The sequence below is a fragment of the Bactrocera dorsalis genome, chromosome 3, assembly GCF_023373825.1.
Source record: "Bactrocera dorsalis isolate Fly_Bdor chromosome 3, ASM2337382v1, whole genome shotgun sequence".
Taxonomy (NCBI): domain Eukaryota; kingdom Metazoa; phylum Arthropoda; class Insecta; order Diptera; family Tephritidae; genus Bactrocera; species Bactrocera dorsalis.
In genome coordinates, this window is record NC_064305.1 from 20,594,024 (window position 1) to 20,612,808 (window position 18,785).

General features: G+C 39.9%; 1 non-coding gene across 1 annotated transcript; it reads right to left on the reverse strand.

Annotated features, from left to right (window-relative positions):
* Window positions 1-6,788: 6,788 nt before the first annotated feature.
* On the reverse strand, window positions 6,789-6,868 carry Trnal-uag (transfer RNA leucine (anticodon UAG)). The gene has a single exon. It is a non-coding gene; the product is annotated as a tRNA-Leu (tRNA).
* Window positions 6,869-18,785: the final 11,917 nt, after the last annotated feature.

An 18,785-nucleotide genomic window follows, 5' to 3' on the forward strand; every position in this document is an offset into this window, starting at 1 on the left:
GGGTTTGGGACCCGCCACGTAAAAAATCACGCCCAATGAAAAAGCAAACACATCCTCGGCTGAGAGACCCCTTTTGATGACGACCATGGCAAACGAAATAAGGACTATGATTTGAGGGCATGCACCTGGAATGCTCGGTCCCTTAATTGGAAAAGTACCGCTGCCCAGCTGGCAGATGTCATCGTAAGAGTAAAGGCTGACATCACCGCCATCCCAGAATTGCGATGGACGGAACAAGGACCGAGACGAGTCCGTCATTTTGGCACTTACTACAGTGGGCCCATATAAAGGAGCGCAAGTTTGGTGTTGGATTCGTGGTGGGAGAGAGACTCCGTCGCCGAGTACTATCATTCACTCCGGTGAATGAACGTCTAGCCACAATCCGCATCAAAGCGAGATTCTTCAACATATCGCTGATTTGCGCCCACGCCCCGACGGAAGAGAAGGACGATGTGACCAAAGATGCTTTTTATGAGTGCTTGGAGCGCACTTATGAGAGATGCCCCAGTCACGATGTAAAAATCGTGCTTGGCGACTTCAACGCCAGGGTGGGCAAAGAAGGTATCTTTGGTACTACGGTCGGTAAATTCAGCCTCCACGAGGAAACTTCCCCAAATGGGTTAAGGCTGATCGACTTCGCCGGGGCCCGAAATATGGTTATCTGTAGTACTAGATTCCAGCATAAGAAGATCCATCAAGCTACCTGGCTGTCTCCGGATCGAAAAACTACCAACCAGATCGATCATGTTGTGATAGACGGAAGACACGTCTCCAGTGTTTAGATGTGCGCGCGCTCCGAGGTCCTAACATCGACTCGGACCACTATCTTGTTGCAGCCAAGATTCGCACCCGCCTCTGTGCAGCAAAAAACGCACGCCAGCAAACACAAGGAAGGTTCGACGTCGAGAAGCTGCAATCACAACAGACAGCCGAAAGATTTTCTACTCGGCTTGCACTCCTGCTCTCTGAAAGCACTCGTCAACAACTCGGTATAAGGGAACTGTGGGACGGCATTTCAAACGTACAGCTGCAACCGAAACCATTGGTTTTCGGAAAGTGCAAAAGAACAGCTGGTACGACGAGGATTGCCGTGTCGCAGCGGAGAGAAAACAGGCTGCCTACCTCGCAACGTTACGATCGACCACAACACGTGCGGGATGGGATAGATACCGAGAGTTGAAGAGGGAAGCGAGACGCATTTGCAGACAGAAGAAGAAAGAGGGCCGAAATGTGTGAGTACGAACAGCTTGATAAGCTGGCCGACAGGGGTAATGCTCGAAAATTCTACGAAAAATTGCGGCGGCTTACAGAAGGTTTCAAGACCGGAGCATACTCCTGTAGAACCCCCAAAGGTGATCTAGCCACCGATGCCCAGAGTATACTTAGATTATGGAGGGAAACACTTCTCCAGCCTGCTGAATGGCAGTGAACACATAGCACCAGGAGAAGGCGAACCCGATTCCCCAATCGATGACGATGGAAGCAGACGTTCCCATTGCCCGGCCATGACGAAGTTCGAATAGCAGTTGCCCGCCTGTAGAACAACAAAGCGGCAGGGGCCGACGGATTGCCGGCCGAGCTATTCAAACACGGCGGCCGAAGAACTGATAAGGAGCATGCATCAGCTTCTTTGGCAAAATATGGTCGGATGAGAGCATGCCCAACGATTGGAATTTAAGTAGCTATGCCCAATCCATAAAAAAGGAGACCCCACAATCTGCGCCCAACTACCGTGGGATTAGCCTCCTCAACATCGCGTAACAAGGGTTTCTATCGAGCGTATTGTGTGAAAGATTAAAGCCCACCGTCAACAAAACTGATTGGACCTTATCAGTGTGGCTTCAGACCTGGTAAATCAACAACCGACCAGATATTCACCATGCGCCAAATCTTGGAAAAGACCCGTGAAAGGAGAATCGACACTCACCACCTATTCGTCGATTTCAAAGCTGCTTTCGACAGCACGAAAAGGAGCTGCCTTTATGCCGCGATGTCTGGAATTTGGTATCCCCGCACAAACTAATACGGCTGTGTAAACTGACGTTGAGCAACACGAAAAGCTCCGTCAGGATCGGGAAGGACCTCTCCGAGCCGTTCGATACCAAACGAGGTTTCAGACAAGGGCGTACTCCCTATCGTGCGACTTTTTCAATCTGCTGCTGGAGAAAATTATTAGAGCTGCAGAACTGAATCGAGCAGGTACAATCTTTATAAGAGTGTACAGCTGCTGGCGTATGCTGATGATATTGATATCATCGGTCTCAACACCCGCGCCGTTAGTTCTGCTTTCTCCAGGCTGAACAAGGAGGCAACGCAAATGGGTCTGGCAGTGAACGAGGGCAAGACGAAATATCTCCTGTCATCAAACAAACAGTCGTCGCACTCGCGACTTGGCACTCACGTCACTGTTGACATACCATATAATATGTCATAAACTTTGAAGTTGTAGATAATTTCGTCTATCTTGGAACCAGCGTAAACACCACCAACAACGTCAGCCTAGAAATCCAACGCAGGATAACTCTTGCCAAACAGGTGCTACTTCGGACTAAGTAGGCAATTGAGAAGCAAAGTCCTCTCTCGACAAACAAAAACTTAAACTCTATAAGTCATCATAATTCCCGTCCTGCTATATGGTGCAGAGGCCTGGACGATGTCAACAACAGATGAGTCGACGTTGCGAGTTTTCGAGAGAAAAGTTCTGCGAAAGATTTATGGTCCCTTTGCGCGTTGGCCCACGGCGAATATCGCATTCGATGGAACGATGAGCTGTACGAGATATACGACGACGTTGACATAGTTCAGCGAAATTAAAAGACAGCGGCTACGCTGGCTAGGTCATGTTGTCCGGATGGATGAAAACACTCCAGCTCTGAAAGTATTCGACGCAGTACCCGCCGCGGGAAGCAGAGGAAGAGGAAAAACCTCCACTCCGGTGGAAGGACCAAGTGGAGAAGGACCTGGCCTCGCTTGGAATATTCAATTGGCGCCATGTAGCGAAGCCAAGAAACGATTGGCGCGCTGTTGTTGACTCGGCTATAATCGCGTAAGCGGTGTCTACGCCAGTAAAGAAGAAGAAGAATTATAAAATTTATTGATACAATATAAATAATGTCTTGACAACGTTTTCGTAAAATGTGTCTGTAATTCTCCAACGGTTCACATATTTTTATATTTATAAGTCAAAAAGTCCTGGCTCTTTCAGAAGCTTGAGCGAAGCTGATATTAAACTGAAAAAATCTTCTCAAAAGACGACGACTGCGAAAAAAGGGCCCGTTTAAGAGGGTAAACTGGATAGGCCCCCGATCAAAAACCTTGGTGTTGATAAACCTTTGAGAGCGAGATCATCACCACCAGCATTGGGAGACATCAGAACACCGCCGCAGATGAATAAATTTAGTCTTAAGGAATGACCGAGCTAAACTGAAGTTGCCCTGAACAAAGGAGCAAAGTGCGATAACCCCCGTAATGGGATAGGAATGGGAAAACAAGATGATTAGATCGCGGTCCTACTTAAGCCACTAAAGCAGCCACCTCAACTATGGAAAAACAGGTGTTATGTTATTTAGCGACATATTAAGGACTGTTAGGAAAAATGATGTCAAAGATAAGAAAGACGGCCAAAGGGCAAATCTGTTAGAGCTGAAAGATGCACTGGTGAAGAGCATGGGGATCTTCAGGACTGGAATAGGGAAAATGCTGGGAGAAAATGTGCAGATAAAAGCTCCAACTCACTAGGTCATGGTAGAAATACGTGAGCTCGACGAAATCACAACTAAATGGGACATTGCCAAAGCTATTAGCCTACAAGTAAATAACTTAAGCAATTTTAATGAAAATTCGATTAAGAGTATCGGAGCGGTATACTTAGAAACCCAAACTGCTGTGGATACTTCAGGATGCATATTTTCATCGCTAGACACGGTCTTACTGAAAACCGCAAATCAGAGCACCAAAGCTCCGTAATCGATATAGCTTGCGCTATCAGCTCTCCGGCGTGGACAACAAATTTACACATAGTGCCTAAAATACAATTATGTTTGAAATCGAACTATGCACAACCTAAGGAGTATGCCCACTAAAACGGAACAATGAAAAGAATGGCGAAAAGGAACTCTAAACGATGAGCTCTCCAAACTTTTGTTTGTTCATTAAACAAAGTTAGGAAGCAAAGGACTGGCGGTGGTCCGTACAAGGAAAAGCTCTTAACTGTAGCAGAAGAGCAACTCCTCTAAGTAACGGGGATAGACATTGCAGTAGAAAGCTTGACAACAGTTAAATCTTTTGAAAAGTGGTGCTAAAAGAAGGTTTAAATGAGCTAGTAAATATGATCATTAGCAGCGATGAAGAAGAGGAAGATCCGACACCATATACCAGTCGTAGTGGTACAGAATCAACTAAAACGAAGCCCACTGTCGAAAACGAAAAGCATTCTCTTTTAAGATCCAATTTACACGAAGATATATCTGAAAATAAAAGAAGAGGCTCATAAAGCAGATAAGCAAACTCGTGAGCTTGATGTTTTAAAGAGAAGAGTTTAGAAATGAGCACCAGTATCACTACATATTATAAAACAAAGTCACTTTTTCTGCCCCTTCGTCCCCTTAAATGTTTAAATGTTGAAAACTAAGCAACTGATTTTGATGCGGTTTTTTTTAATAGATAGATTGCTTGAAGAGGAAGGTTTATGTCATTATAATTTGAAGAAATATATAAACGGGGCGTGGCACTCGGACAAAATGTGGTAAAAAACCATATATTTTTTGTTTACACAGCCATACATCATAAAAGAATCCACCGATTAAAATGAAACTTACTTGAAGTTAAACTTTCAAATATTTACTTTCGTTCTGCATCAAAAAAATAGTTGATTCATTTCTTATTTAACCAAAATTGTTTAAACAAGTGCTGCTCTTTTCCAAAAAAAAATGTTTGTGTGTTTGTTCGCTGTCAACCGAATGAAACTTTAGAAGTTATGTAAGTACATACATATGTACGAATCTCTCGCATCATTAAATTTCGGGCGTAAATATGTATGTATGTATTTTCAATTCATGTCGTTATTACCGTACTGAATTCCATGTAATTCGGGGGTGTTGTGGAATCTGATAGTTGTCGGAATCGGAATTGAAACCGATCAAAAAAAACAGTAGGTGTCATGAATTCAGATATTATTGGTTTGATGTTCGAAACAGAATTTGTATCGGTTTTGGGTGTCATCGAAACCAATTTTATCGGTTTTGCTATCAGAAATAAAACAAGAAGATAATCGCCAACAGATTTGAATATTCAGTTTATATTTCTGTGTGTTGTTAGACGGTTGAGAAAATGTAAGTTCAGGAATTTATTTATTATGTTCTTACAAAGTAATTAACTTTATTTTGTAGGGGAAAACATAAGAATAGAACGCAAAATACGATCATAATTGAATTTATGGAAAAAAATCCCAGATATCTTAAGAGGGTTTACGAAACGCAATAAGCCGACAATAGAATCGTTATGGCAGGAATTACTGAATCGCTTAATGCTGCAGGTCCTCCACACAAAGATGTAAACGGTGGAAAAAGGTAAGTAAATTTCAGTCAAAATTAACTGCAATTAAAACAAAACTTATTTCTATAGGTTATAACTGAGTGGAAGAGCGAAATCAAAAGAAAATTAGCTCACAACAAAATTGAGAGTCGAGCAACAGGAGGTGGCCCATTTTCTAAATATCAGCTCACTCCAACCGAAGAAACTATTGTGCGTCTTTGTGTCATTTCTCAAACTATAGAAGGCATACCAGGTGTTGCTCTTGGCACCAACCCGTCAATGAAAATTTAAATATTACAATTGCAGGGGTGAATGTAGATTTGTCTTCCTCATCGTCAGAGCAACAAAATATAAACTCAAGTTATAATGCATCCAATAGATAACAAGTTGTAAAAATAAAATAAATATGTAAAAATGCAAAAAATGTAGGGTATGAATTTAGATATTCCAAAATAGCAAGCAAATCTTCATGGTATAAAGAAAGGGGAAATTGTTTTACTCCAAATGTAACGCGTGCGGGCCACGGACAGTAATGAATAAATCAAAACTGCGGATCGATTTTAATCATTTTTCAGTGAGTGACATAGGCCTTATATTTTATTTCCGTGCGAAGCCGGGGCGGGTTGCTAGTTTACGATATGTTAATTTCAAGTTCCTGTTTTTATTGAAAAAATATTTATTAAAACAAAATATGAATTCAAAATGTTCTTCATCTGAATCAGATGAACTTATATAAAAGAACACGTTAGGGTTAATTTTTTTGCCTGCAAATCTAACTTTAATAATTTTCTGTATAAACGTATAAATTAAAATATTTACGTTTAATTCCAATTCAAATATTTTTTTTAGAGAGATGTAATTTAATACAATTTCTATTAATTTCGTATCAATTGCAGTGATCCGGACACCCGACATGTTAGGAAATTTAATTCGATACGATTACTCGCTCGCTCATGACTGCCGCAAGCCAAGGTCGTGTGGCAGAAGCCAATTAAAAAAAATGTTTAAATTAAATAACCAAGAAAATTACTTTCCACAAGAAGAAATGTATGCTTATGTTTTAGTAAAAATTGTTTACATCCACTCCTATAAGGGGACAAAAGTTGTGGAACCGCCAGTGTCCGGTTGTTGAGGGCTTCACTGTATATGAATACTAATAATTATTTTTCCGTTAACACAACACTAAATTTAAGTTACTTATTAATGCTACTTTTAATGCTCAAACATAAATTTTTTTTAAAATATCAAAATTATATTGACAGCGGTGGGATTCGAACCCACGCCCTTTCGGACTGGTGCCTAAAACCAGCGCCTTAGACCGCTCGGCCACGCTGCCCATACAAATACGGTAGATAAGTGGTGCATAAAATAAAAAAAAAATAAATAAATACTTAAGTGCTTATCAACATATATATGTATGTATGTAGAATAGAGTCCTCTGACTGTAGAAATCATTGCTCATTATCAGTTTAGGTTTTAGTCGTCTGTCCATATTTTTAATGTGTATTTATATTATTTATGGTAAAATGTGAAGTGTTGGTGGGAGCTGCGTAGAAACTGATAAAACCGAGAAGATGCCGGTCTTAGGTGATGAAAACTTCTAAAAGCTCAGGCGAACAATTGTTAGTCAGAAGCAGAAACAGATGAGTCTCGGAAAGTAGTAGGAACTAATGTGAGATCGATACCACCAGTGATCAAGGGGTGAGGAAGTAAAAGATCGGGAGAACACATGAGGTTGAGAAAGCTTTAATGACAGTGGGTATCAGTGGGCACTGATGAGTTACAGAGAGAGTTGTTGATCGTTTAGTGAGGACCGGTAAAGCACCAGTTTTGAAAAAAAAAATATTGGATGCGGTTTTTGGCGAAAAGTCTATCTGGTTTGGAATGTTGGTACTTATGGACGAAAACTTAAATCGTTAACTAAGCCAGTATTTGAGAGCTAAAGATCTTGGCCTTCATTTTAGCGTTACAGAATATTGCCTTTTGCAAGAGGTGATCCTTGAGTAGGTAACTGAAAAGTAAAGTCCCCTCCCAACTAACAAAGGCCAAAACGAAGAATACCCTCATCATTTCCGCCCTATTATATGTTGCGGATGACATCATCTAATAAGTCGACCGAAAGTGTTCGAGAGAAATGTTTTTTGCCGTTGCCAAGGCTCAAAGTTCCATAGAACCTTGGCAACGGCGAGTACCGCAGTCGATTGATCCATGAGCTGTAAGAGGTATTCGGTGACATTGACATGGTTCAGCGAATCAAGAGACAGTGGCTGGAATCGAAAAGAAAACTTCAGTTCTAAAGGTTTTCGAATCAGGGCACGCAGTTGAAAGCAGAGAAAGAGGACAGCCTCGACTCTGTTGAAGGAATCAGGTGGAGAAGGTCATAAACTCACTTGGTATTCTAGGTTGCCACCAAATAGCGAAAAGAAGAAACGAGTGCCGCGCTGCGGTTAACTCGGCTATAACCGCATATGCGGCGTTTACAACAGTAAAGAAGCAGAAGAAAATCGCCTGAATGAATCGGCAGATCGATTATTATTAATTTACGTTAGCAATTAATAAATTTGACCATTGAGTAATCTCTCTTTCAATTGATTTCTAGTAATCAAGTAAACAGTAGTTCGCCTCGCACTTTAGCCTTATTCAATTTTTTGCACCTGCCTGCTTCGTATTTGTCTTATATTCAATAATTACGTTACGAAAATTGCTTGTTTGTGTTCTCAGCTCCAATCAACCTCCCGCCCTACTTGTTTCAACCACTTCACAGTCATTAAGTATTCCAAGTACACAACCTAAATAAATCGCGTAATGAATGTTAATGTGCTAAATTAATTGCACAGTAATTTTGCCAATTCTATGCAGTGGCGAACGGTTCACAACGAGTCAAGGTATGCCGTCAGTTTTTTTCAATTCAATCCAATATGAACTTTGTACCCCATTCTCAGTCCAATAGTACAACAAATGATGTCGATGTGTTAGTTTTAATTATTGCCGATTTGCTGTTTCGGTAATTCTCAATGATTTTGCTGAAGTGTCAATATGCTTGGGCAGTGATAGACAGTATTGTCGATGAATTTAAATGGAACTTTATTTTTTAATTGAGGAGATTGGTCGGATGTTGTAAGTTAACGAGGTACTTTATCTTACACATCAGCTTTAGCATAATAGAGATTAACATATTTGTTAATCCTTGGCTTATCCACTCTACAAAATCCTTGATTTCAACTATGTGTTAAGGTAAATATACTCATGTGATTCCCCACGACCTGTGAGCAACATAGATGAGTTTATATATTTTTGAATAGCCTAAAAGAGGCAGGATAAAAATATGGGAACCGATACAAAAAGACTTCCAGTGATTGCTGGTCGAAGCTCTAATGAAATAAAATTACTTTTACATTAAAAGCACCTGGAAATAATCGCTGATTGATAATTCTAACTTATAGGAGAATATAAGCGACTTAAGAGATATTATAATCAAAGATAAGATCGCTTTAAGAACTTTTCAGTTCAGATGTGCTGCCGTTATTGGTGAAGAAAGGGATTGATGAAAAAGCAAGAACTGCCAACACTAGGGCAAATGGAAGGAAATGAATATATGTACATAAAATAATGCCAATTCCATCGACTGCGGTAATCGCCGTTGCAAGGGACCATAAATCTTTCGCGGAACCTTTCTCTCGAAATCTCGTAACGCTGACTCAACAGATGTTGTCATCTTTTGGTCTTTGTTCATCGGATGAGGAATTTACTTTTCAATTGCCCACTCAGTCCAAAGTAGCAACTTTCGGACAGAAGCGATTTTCTAAACCTCTAAAATTAAGGCGACGATCTCCAGTTCTAAAGTACTGGCTGGGTTAACGATGTAAGTCTTCGTCCGTAAGTACCAACATTCTACCAAACATACTTCTTCCCAAAATCCACATCAAACCAATTTTTTTTAAATCCGGCACTTTACCGGGGCTTGCTAAACGCTAAAGAACTCTTACTGTCTCTCACCAGTGCGCACTGGGGCCTCACTGTCACTAAAGTTTTCTCAACCTCATTTGCTCTGTCGATATTTTACTTCCTCACCCCCGATCACTGGCGGTCTCGATCTCTCACTTCAGTTGAAAGCGAGCAAAATATGCTCGAGGTTCTCAAGCGACATCGCTTCGCTCTGTGGTCTCTTGAAAAGTTCCAAGAAGATCCGACGTTTTCGAACAAAATATTTTTCAGCGTTGATCTCGTCTGGCTCAATATGTATTTAATCAAGCGAAATTGCCAAATTTGGAACAAAGAGCAATTTAAAGAGATTCAAGAGTTGTAATTTCGTCCAGAAACTACAAGGGTTTGGTGTGGGTTGTAGGACAGTAGAATCATCGGTCCATATTGGGGTAGGCTAAAAATAACCCATTTCTCTATCGGTTTTAAGATAATTGGTTCTAGGTTTAAGACCCGAGGATGCTTGTAGTGATGTGTCATATGTAAATATGCTACGGGAATCGTTGTCATTTTTTACTCGCTTGCCCCAGCTTTGAGAAACCTTAGTACAGTTATAGATATCACCAGCTTATGTTTTATGTTATTACCTCCTTGTTGTTATTATTTCGAAGTGCATATTTAATGTCGAGCTGTTTATCCCTGCCACATTCTCTTGCCACTTTGCATTGAATTACGCATAGCTAAGTAAATTATAGGTAGCTCAAAAGAAAAATAAAGTCAAACCCTTACCACCAACGAATAAGGAAAAATGTCAAACACTCAGCTCCGCCAGCAATATCCGTTAAACGCATTTCCTATGCCACAACAGAGCGACTGACACCACTCTCGCTCGAATGCATATTTTTTCTGCTTCGAAATATATTTTATTGCATTTATTTTTCACTTACCCCCTAATCCCTTCCAGTTGTATATGCGAGTATATCATGCGTACGTTTCTAACCACACTTTTTGTCTTCGCTGCATTTCCGTTGCTTCTGCTTTCAATACTTTTATTTTATTTCGAATTTTTATAATTTTTTGCCTCTGTGCGTGAGTTGTCCGTTGTCGCCTTAGCTTTTTGACTTTAATTGCATTCCACAGCATTTTATATGCAATCGCTCTCATAGCTCACAGGGTTATCGTCTGAACTGTGCTCCCTCTTGGATGAATGTGCCCATTTTTTTCTCTAACTGGCTTTTAACAATGATTGTCCGTTTTCAAGTTTTCTGTGGAATCGTGTTTTTTCTTGCTCTCATACTTTCTCCCCTTTCTATTCACTTTTCCAATTATTTGCAATTTTATACCCGCGAGTAACTTGATTCTCAATGGTATTATAATTTTATTTCATGGGATCTGTATCCACAATAATTAGCTTTTTATATCTCTCTGGAAACTTGAGACATATTAGGTACCTTGCGATAGATGAACAATGGACTATGGAATTGCGGTATAAACTTCTTTTGGCTAGAAGGATCTGGATGCGAACCTTAAATACTTATGCATTACTTACCGAATCTAGGGCAGTCGGGTCTACGTAACTGAAATGGACATGGAACTTGGGCAAATCTATGACAGTTGGGATCAATGCAACTGAAATGAACATGGAACTCGGGCTAACCTTTGAAAGTCGGGTCTACATAACTAAGATAGACAGTGAACTCGGGCTAACATTTGAAAGTCGGGTCTACGTAACTGCGATAGACATGAAACTCGGACTAAACCAAGACAGTCGGGTCTACGTAATTGAAACTGAAATGAATAAGGAAGATGGGATAATATCTCAGTGTTTAACGTTATACATATATAACTGTAAGTAACGGATTGTTAATTTAGAGGCGAAAAATTATTGAGATTCCTTCGCTCTTAAGCTTTTCATTTACATTGGCGTTACTATGTGCGTTCCCAACCGAAAATATATCCTCCTTATTTATATTTTTGCCTTTTCCATTTTCTTATGCTGCATTTAGTCACCGTTGGCTCCCTTATTCGCAGTCCTCTGCTCGACCGTTTTTTAACTTTTGCTTGCTATTTTATACTTCCTTCAATTCCAGTTTTGTTTTCTTTTTTATTCATTTATGGCTGTCGTTGTTGTTGTTGCATTTTGTTGTCACTTTATCCTGTCTGCTTATTTGTCGTTTGCCTGTCGTATTATGTAAATAGGATAATCGCTGTTATTGGATAGTTTTCGATGTCAAAGACATTTCGCAAGTGAATCGAGGGCGACAAATGACATTTGCCCCACAGTGGAGAATGGTGGAGAAGGCCAAGAGGCCAGAGTAAGAATGCGTAGAATATCTAGAATGAGAAAATTCAAAAGCACAAATGAAATGAAAGTTCTTATTTAATAGCAAAATACGCACACACTCACACATACACACATAGAGAGTAATGCCGTTCTATTTCGCTTTTAATGAAATGCATTTCAAGTCCGAGTGATATTTATTATGAAAATGAGAGCGCAGTCAAGTTAAGTCGTTTAAATTGCTAGCTGCCATCTTGTCAAGGGGTGCCTCGGCATTATAAACGCAGCTTTGCTCATTCACTGCAACGAGAACGTGTTGGCAATGGACATTTATTGCAATTGAATTGTTTTGCTTGAAACATGGACGGCGGTGAAATAAAAATAAAATTAAATGATTTAAAAAAAACTTAAAAAAGTTCTTCATTTCTGTTTTTCCAGTTTCTAAGACAATATTATTTTTTTTATACAGTGTTCTAAATCCGTCGGTAATAAATTTCCTGTTAATAACGGTTTTCATTAGCTCATTATTATTATGAAAGGTTTGCGATACAATAAAAATATTGCTCAGAAAGAAATAGTTCTAATAGGGTTGCCATATACGAGTGATAAAAATTATTTCAGCTCTTGCCAAAGAATATGCTTCAATGCGCCGGAAAGCTATAGTGTTTGTGGATTTTTTCAGTAAACGTCATTTCCATTTGGCATTGAATGCGCTGTCGATAATAGAAACGGCAGCTTTGTGTTTTTTGGTACATCAGTGCACATGTCACCTTTTAGTGAAGTCCAAAAACCGTTGAATACTTCTTCCGTGTCTTATTTACTGCCATAACATTAGAAATTATACTGGTGGAATGGATTCCACGATAACAAATGCTTAGCTACGGCTAGAGTAATAGAAAAGTTATCCATACAGGAGCCGCCAATTGAATACCAATGAATACCATCGATCAACAGTGTTCACCAGGTTTTGCTACGTGTGATTTTTTCTTGTTCCCCGAACTGAAATTACTGCTCCGTGGAACAATTACAATTCGATAGACAATCGAAGAGATAAAGCAAAATTCGCTGCAGGAGCTGAAGGCAATCCCAAAAAGTGCAGATGAAAGGTGTTCCGAAGACTGGAAAAAATCGTCGGCATAATAGTATTACATCTGATGAGACAAATAAATATTGATGAATAATAAAATATCAGCTATTTATTAATTTTGCCAAAAGTGAACGCAAAAAAAGTGATCAGCGAACGTAATAGTGTGATTGCTTTATATTTAGCTGGAAAATCACAGCCAGCAATTGTTCGTGAGCTCAAATACCTTAATGTGAATAAAAATTTTGTTCATCGCACCCTCTCTTGTTACAATGATACAGGTTGCATCGCAAAATGCCATGGAGGTGGTCATCAAAAGACTGCAACGTCGCGTGAGATGGTTCGGAAAGTGAAGAAGCGACTTGAGCGAAATCCACGATGAAGTGCCAATCAAATGGCTAAAGAACTGAAAATATCCGAACGCAGCATCCGACGCATATTGAAAAATGAGCTCAAGGTCAAGCCTTACAAGTTCCAAAAGGCCCATGATCTCACACTGAAGCAGCAATAAGTAAGACTTGAGAGAGCGAAGCAGTTGCTTCGCTTGGCCGAAAGCGGTCAAATTCCGAACATTGTGTTTTCTGACGAAAAAATTTTTCCAATTGAGCAATTCGTAAACTCTCAAAACGATAGGGTTTACTTGACCGACCGTTCATACGAGAATCTAAGTCATTGGTTGACCACCAGGAGGCTGCAACCGCCACAAATAATGGTTTGGGCCGCTGTCACCGCAGATGGGCGCTCTCCAATTGTTTTCATCGAGCCTGGCGTCAAAGTAAATGCGACATATTATCGGGAAAGTGTTCTGGAGGCTGCTTTGAAGCCATGGGCAAACAAACATTTCGGTCGCAAACCATGGACGTTTCAACAAGACTCAGCACCGTCTCACAAAGCGCGAGTGAAACAAGAATGGCTGAAAAACAACGTTCCGAACTCCATTACGACCACACAATGGCTTTCGAATTCATCAGATGAGAATCCAATGGAGTATTCTCTTTGAGCCATTTTGGAGAGCAATGTCCGAAGTAAAAAATACAACAGTCGCGAGATGTTGAAGAAAGCCATTTTTCGTGAGTGGGCCAAAATACCGGCAAGTTGCAGCTTGCGATTCGTTTTTTGATCGTCTCAAGGCCATAGTTAAGGCAAAAGGTGGTCATATCGAGCAAAAGCGAATTGGCCCTGAATTTATGATTATTCTCACAAATTGTGTACTTCACACGTGTCATTCGCCAGCTACCAATCGAAATGCTCGAACGAGTCATCGAAAATTGGTCTCAATGCATGGACCAACCGAGGCATTGTCGTGGCCAACATTTGAAAGAGATAATCATCAAAAAAAAAGAAAATCCCAAAGAATGTTCTTCGAATGATAATGAACATTCGCCATAAAATTGATTCTGTCTTTAATTCTTATTAGACCCAAGCCTCTATAATGTTAACTTTTTTTAACTTTGCATTAATATGTTTGCCATTAAGGCAATAGATAATATAAAAGTATGGCAAAACATCGAAACTTTTATTAAAATATCGTATCCATTAATTATTTATACCGTTTGTGGCGTACCCTTGACCGCTGACAGCTGCAAGCCTTCGCTGCTGAATTAATAAATTAAATAAAAAATGAAAATTTTGTTTTCACTAAACACACTCGAAGCTCTATGGCTGCAGTTGAGCATCCCTTGCAATCTAAATGCAACTAATTATAAAATTTTATAAACAAAAATATGAAAGCATACTTAACAGTGCGCTATAACAACCACAAGCAACGAGCACAAGAGTGCTGCAGCGCTTATTTATTTGCAAACATTTTCGCATAAAGCAGCTAAATATGAAATTTCATTTAACTTTTTGCTACCTACTTGATTACCTTTTTAATATTTTCCAAAAAAACTAGAAAAAAAAAGCAAAAAGTTTGCTAACACTTGCTGGCATTATTTATTACAATACAAAATATATTCATTATAAATTTATTACTGTTCTCAAATTTTCGTTAGCTTTACATTTTTCATTAATTTTGCTTTGTTTTATTTGCTTTTTGTGCAAACTAAACTAACCGATGTTATTTCTACCACAAAAAAGTGAAAAGGGAAAAATTCACACCTGAAAGTATGCTTCAAAAATGATTACATTTGAAGTTTTTTCACAAGTGGAACAACAACAGTGCGTAGCAACAACTGAGTGTGTGTGTGCGTGTGGCGGGAACTCTAAAGCAATATTATTTAAAAACTTTCACTGTTGCGGGGAAATAGTTAAATACACATACATACGTGTATATGTGTATGTGCGCTTACTGCAGTTATGTAGTTGTGTAGGTATGTATGTATGTGTGGATGGCGCACAGTGAACTGACTTTTTGGCAATTTGGCAGCGCTACAAAGTGAAGGCCAACCAAAATATGAAAAGTCTGTGCAAATAAACAGTAAATGGCACAGAAGCATGCTTTCAGGCGTTCAGCAATTTATGCAACTAATGCAATACAAGCATTTGGGGCAAGTGGCGCACCAGGTAGCTGAGTATGTGTGCACTCAAAGCGAGCATGAGCTGTGGCCAGCTCAGTGTGAAGTGTTTAGTTTGTACATTTTTCTATTTATAGTTTTTTTTATTTTTATTTTAAATTTTTTTTTATTTATTTTGCATTTTTGTATTTATTTTTATTTTTATTTTTATTTTCTATATTTATTTTTGCTCTTTGTACTAACTTCTGCTTTCGTTTATTTTTATTTTAATTTCTGCGTTCACATATTCCGAAATTTTCGGTGTAACAGCTGCTCACATATTTACATTTCATTGTTGCATGCAACAATAATTGAAAAAAAGTTATTAAAATTTAGATAAATAGTAAATATAAATTTCCGTCTAGAAAACTGTTTAGTAATTTTGCTTCCTGTGCTCTGCCATTTTCATTTGTTGTTGCTTTCATTTGTTTTTATTTTTGCTTTTGATGTTGAAATGATTGCGTTTGTAAACAGTAGATATAAATAAATAAAAATTCTGTTCCACTTTACAAGCCACAGCAGTTGGGCTTAGAAAAACAGGTGTAGCTGTTATTTATGGCACTTGCTGTTTGTGTAGTCGAAATATGGGGCATGTAAAGTGGCTAACTGACTGTTATTTGAGTATATGTGTGTTTTCGAAATGGCAGCTGCTTTTGGACTACTCATGCAGCAAGCTGATTTTTTTTAAGTATTACATTATCTCTTTGTAGCAATAATGTATGTGCTGTAACTTAAAAATACTCCAAGTATGTTTAGTAATTAAAAAGGTTGAAATATTAATCAATGCAGAATACTTTTAGCGACACATTCTAGCTAAATCTCTCAAAATTTTGACTCAATCAGAGGCTTACTCAGCACACTGGTTCTCAGTTAAGATACAATTCACCTAGCAATGTCTCTTCTAAGTAAAAAAAATCTGTGCTTGACAGTATTAACACAGTTAACTAAGAAATAAGTTCAAGTGTCAAACAATGTCCAAGACTTCATACAGAAAAAAATCCACCGGAACTGCAACAGGCCGCTAGTAAGCTTAAAACTAATAAATCGCCCGGGCCAGACGAGATCACAGTACAAATGTACAACGCCTGCCGCGAAGCTGGAATATTTTCTGAAATTTGGAAGAAACAGCGACTTGTGAAAATCAGCAAGGGAAAAGATGATACCAGCTTGTCATCAGCATACCGCCCACTATGCATGATCGACACAGCGTACTCTGTCACGCTATCAATGAAGCTGGAAGACTCTCTCTCAAACAGCGCGGGCGTCCCAAATAAAAGCGAATAATTCTTTTGGCGACCTTAGACGGCCGAAACATATTCCACAGCGCAAGATGGATGGACATGGTTGACGCAGTGGAAAACACTTTTAGAATTTCCGATTACCTCAATGCTGTGGTGCGGAGCTGTCTTAGTAAAAGAAAACTGCTGTACCTGACTAGAGACTTTTACTTATAAGAAATTTCAACTTATGAACAAGTCGCAAACTTGGAGAAGTCGACTTCTACACAACACTGCTGATAACTGGAAACGGATATTTCAGGAAGTACCTACATTGATGCGACAGAAGACGACGAAAAACAGACATTCCTTGAATTCCTTAAGTTTGGCAACGAGAACGCACCGCCTTAGAAGATTTGTTTTGCTCAATAAATTTGGGAAATTTAATTGGTGTCATGCTGGAAAGCGGAAAAAATGGGGAATTATCTAGAAATACACAGCCATTTCGCTACGCCGAAAAACAGCGGGACCATGACAGAGGTGCACAGATGTAAATCTTTCAAAATGGAACGCTTCCCTGAAACACGGTTCCAGGGTGGGTGGCAGTTCCTTATAGGATGAGTTTTTAGTGAATTGCGTTGCTGTGGTGGCAGCTATGTTGATGCGGAAGACATTTTATATACTTTCATCCTAAAAAAAAAAAAAAAAAAAAAGTGCAAAATTCCGGAACAACTGAATGAAAAAATATACATAAACTAGTGGGAATTAGAACAGCATGTTATAAATTTAGATATCTAACTAACTACATAAACCAATACTATTGAAAAGAGAGGCAAATGCTTTATTTTTTTTCTTTTGTACTATAACCGCGAGTAGGTCGGGGTGGGAAACATAAATCTTCGCTAGTTGCTTCAATCCTTTGCGAGGTCACGCCAGTTGTACATCTAAGGTGCAAACAGGTCGATTTGCACTTAGTTCTTTCGTTGAATGCTTGCACTGCCTTGCTTCCGTTGTACACCCATGGGTCTCTCGAAGGTGCTTTTCTCCGGAACATCATTTTCTATACGAACGACATGGTCCAATCAGCGCATTCGTTATTCCTATCCTTAATGAGCTTCACTGTTTCCTTGTCGCCACAGAGCTGACTCAGTTCTTGTTTTTTTTCTTTTTCGGTATTTATCGCTCACCCATACTTTTCCAAAGACTTAGCGGAGGACACAGCTGTCGCGAATGGAAGACATTCGTCTGTAACCAGCGGACACAGTGAAATATCTAGGGCTTTTCCTGGATAGGAAGTTGTCTTGGAAGCCGAATATCGAAGAGAGTGCAAAAAAGGCATCGATTGCCTTATACTGTGGTAGAAGAGCCATTGGCAAAAGGGAGGGTCTCTCACCGAAAGTGGTCCTCTGGCTATAAGACACCGTAGTGAAGCCCATTATGATCTATGGGGTCTTTATGTGGTGGAGGGCTCTAGAAAAGATCACACATGCAAAGAAAATCGAGAGTGTTCAGCGAGCGGCGCTCACCAGTAGTTGTGGTGCACTAAGGTCTACGCCAGCCATGACACTCAATGCCATCCAGAACATATAGACCGTGGACATCGCTGGAATGTCTATAGTGGCGAAAGCGGCAATTAGACTCAGAGAGTCCGGGCTCCTAAAAGAACACGGGTCTGAACACTCGGAAATCCTCACTTACTTTGACTTTCTGTCGGATCACTTGGATCAAACCAACCGCCAAACCGAGCTCAGGCGGCTCCTTCTCTAACCAAATACTGGCGAGGGAGGTGTGGGTAGGAAGAAGCGGTTGGAGGAGAGTGATCTTCCTCTCGGATGGGTCAAAGTTTGGGGGGAAGGTTGGTGCTCCCTTGTCCTCTTGTGGTCTACTATTAAATACCTGGGTTTCGCGGAAGCTTGGTCAGTGCTGGGACACACATGCGCTGTCGCAAAAGCCTGAGGTGGTCAGGTGATTTTTTGTCTTCAGTACGGTTAGCCTCTCCCTAATTGTGGGCTTTTAACAGGCTATTGCCCAATTGGCGTCTACGCAGTAAGGCTGGGAATCCAGCAGACGCTGGCTGCCGAAGCTGTGTGAAAGTAGATGAGGTGGAAACAACTCAACATTTCCTTCTTGACTGTCCCGCGTTTGGGCGGGGCATCCCACCGAGCTGGCGGGAGTGGAATTAAAACGCCTGTGCAAGCTTGTATTGGCCACTAAGCGTTTGAAAAATTTATAGTTCAAACAATGGAGTTCTTTCT